At 38.2% G+C, this 3,327-nt stretch overlaps 1 pseudogene; it reads left to right on the top strand.

The window, feature by feature from the left end:
- Positions 1-1,557, top strand: LOC146921198 (L-type lectin-domain containing receptor kinase S.4 pseudogene; annotated as a pseudogene).
- Positions 1,558-3,327: the final 1,770 nt, after the last annotated feature.

Raw genomic sequence — 3,327 nt, 5'->3', positions numbered from 1 at the left:
ATGATTATCCTTGAGGGAGCCGTTTTTGTAAAGGGTGACGACTCTTGGGTGTGCCGCCATTCTTCATATGGGAATTACTCCGCTCGTTCTTCCTATGGGGTGTTGTATGGGGTGGTGTTGGTTTCAAGTGACAGATCAGCCTCAGTGGTTTAACTCTTTAAAGTTGGTGTGCAATATTGGGGCTACGTCAAAAGTCCAAGTCTTTACTTGGTGGCTTATTTTGGATAGGTTCCCATCACGTTCATATCTTTTAAAGCGGGGGGGGGGGGGGGGGGGGGGGGGGGGGGGGTTAGTGGACTTTAGTAGTGCTCATTGTTAGTTATGCAGGAGTAGTATCAAATCAGCTGATCTGATCATATTTTTGTTACTTGTGGGGTAGTGTCGAGGGTTTGGTACTTGGTGTTTAATTGGTCAGGGTTTGAGTGGGATTTTCTAGGGAATCTTTTCAGGTTGTTTCATATGTTCGTAGCTTTAGGGTACGATTGAATGACTACGCTAGGATGTATTTTTTCCTGGCATGCAGTTGTGTGGTCTATCTGGAAATTCTAGAATGACCTTATTTATTCTGGTTAGACACCTGAGCTCGAGAAATGTGGGGTCGGAGATGAACATGACCTGTGTTATGAGTGTGTGGGTTGGTGTTAGGAGGATTCCTCTTCGCTTTGCTACCTTTTGAGTGATAGGTGGGAGTGGGTCTCTTTAATTTGGAGCTTTGAGGGTCTTTCTTGGCCCCTATTTTGTTTTAGTTTGTGGTGTATCTTTATTTTATTTTTTTCGTGTGTTGGTCGTTTCAGCTTCTAGTTGATCCCTCATATTGTTTCCTTCCAATGTTAAGTCAAGATTATAAAGGGTGTTGCTTCAGGTCTTTTGTATCTGCATGAAGGCTATGAGCAAGTGGTAATACACAGAGATGTTAAGGCTAGCAATGTTCTCTTAGATTTTGAACTCAATGGAAGATTAGGTGATTTTGGTTTGGCAAGGTTATATGAACATGGTGCTAATCCAGGGACCACAAGAGTGGTGTGAACCTTAGGCTATTTGACACCGGAGTTGCCTAGAACAGGAAGAGCATCTACGAGTTCAGACGTTTTTGCATTTGGTGCACTTCTGCTTGAGGTTGCTTGTGGGAGAAGGCTTATTAAGTCTAAGACATTACAAGAAGAATTGGTGTTGGTGGATTGGGTGTGGGAAAAGTACAAAGAAGGAAGAATACTTGAAATAGTAGATCCTAAATGGAGTGGAAATTTTGATGAAAGTGAGGTAGTTATGGTGTTGAAATTGGGATTGCTATGTTTAAATGATGTTCCTATTATAAGGCCTAGCGTGAGACAGGTGATGAGGATTTTGGATGGAGAAGTTGAGTTTCCTGATGATTTGAGTAATCCAGGAGGATCCACACAACAGGGGTTTGATGAATTTTTGCACTGTGCATATTCCTCATTTGATATCATGGATTCAAGCTCTTATCTTAAAAATAGATATACCGATGGTACTTGTTATATCTCTTTTGAGAATTCACCTCAATCACTTCTCAATTCTAGAGGGGAGATAAGGTGACCTATACGTTATACTGATATGAGAGGGATTTTTTTTTTTACATGTGTGTGGTTCACCCGTTATATAGAATCAAAATATGAATTTAATTTGTATACATCGACAATGAAAATCAAACCACGTTATGTAGATGTATGTGGAGATATTTTAGTAACTAATTTAGAAAAGTAGAACTATAATGTGAAAAGAGCTCTACAATTATCAATAATGTCCCCGCAAAAAGAATTGGGTGATGAAAATTTATCCACTACTCACTTTGAATCAAGCTCAAAATCAAGAGGTCCCAATTGAATTCATGGTAGACAGAAGGCCTAAAGCTTCTCGTATGTGCACCTCATAGATTGGGTTATACAATTCGATTTTGTTCGCGGTGTAGAGAAAGCCGTGTCAACATTGCATTTGCACCTGCCAACATTTGGCTTGAGCGATTTCACAATTCTTGTTCGCGGCACTTGATGACTGATTTGTTGACTTGCTTTCCTTGCTTTGCTAATCAAAGAGCATGGGCATTGCTTGTTCAAACACAAGATTAAGCATCGATCATCTCATTCCATATCCTATTATTTCTTTGCCTCCAAATACTCCACAGTGCACAAGAGAAAAGTGATGCCGCTTCGTTTGATAGAACATGCAAAAGCTTATACACGATATGAGGGACATCTTGCTCATGATTAATAGTGTTGTTGATAGTTGAACGAGCACCGCACATACTCCATATACTACCACTAATTGGGAACTTAAGAATAAGTGTAAGTTGTCTTCATCATTTGAATCACGCAAAACTAAATTCGAAGTAGAATTCACCCCTTTATCTCGAAGCCTCATACGCATCCGAAGGCGATTACTACAAACTAGCCAAATGAAACTTTTGACCTTTGGTGGTACTTTAAGTCTCCAGAACACATCCCACACACCATCCGGTCTAAAATGAATGATTTGTATCAAAAAAGAGATTGCATGTAACCAAAAAAAAGATTGCATAAATGTAACCAAACAAATATATAGAGGCAATACAATTTTTTATTTTAGAAACTTAGTATTCAGTCAAAGGACATATAATCTCAGTATTTTATCCAATCCTACTTGCTTTTTCTTACGTGCCCGAGGACATTTTGGATTATATATTCTAAAAGGATACACGCTTTCAGAAACCCTCCATTGGATTGTATATTCTGAAATGCATAAATATTTTAAGAAACCCTCCATAGAAACCCTCCATAAGAGAGTTGACTCATACTTCTAATGTGTTAAATGGATACATGTCGTCTCTTTTTCTTATAATCCTGGAGCATTGGCCCTGTTTTTGCTCTCGCCTCCTCGGATTCCCCAACAATGATCCCCCCTATTCTATCTCTTTAGCTTGCTAGCCAATAGAGTTGTTACTCTTGTTCCAAGAGGTTTTTAGTCTTTGTTTGGGGTTTTCAGCCCTTTTTGTTCACCGAAAAAAGAAAAGAAAAAACCAACCACAGTCCACCGTGCTATTATATTATATTTACTAAAATAAAATGAAAACTTGATGGGAATTCACTGTGATAAGTAGTTCGTTACAGAATTATGTCCAATAAATTTTATTTCTTGCTATTTTGTCTAGAGAGTAATCGTGTTTCAAGCGTCTTGTTTTCAAAATCCTAAATTTGTACAAAGTAGAGATGCATAATAATAACAAGAAAAATTCAAGTTTTTTCCAATTTGTCTGTTTTTTCCCCACTCTCCAAGTTTCTCACACACCTTATTTGAATTATAAAATCTAAAAAAAAATGAAAAGTTTGAGGA

This window comes from Medicago sativa, chromosome 5, assembly GCF_051527215.1.
Source record: "Medicago sativa cultivar Bolivia chromosome 5, Bolivia_mono, whole genome shotgun sequence".
Classification (NCBI taxonomy): Eukaryota; Viridiplantae; Streptophyta; class Magnoliopsida; order Fabales; family Fabaceae; genus Medicago; species Medicago sativa.
The sequence above is the reverse complement of the archived record's forward strand: the minus strand, read 5'-3'. Positions and strand labels throughout refer to the sequence as shown.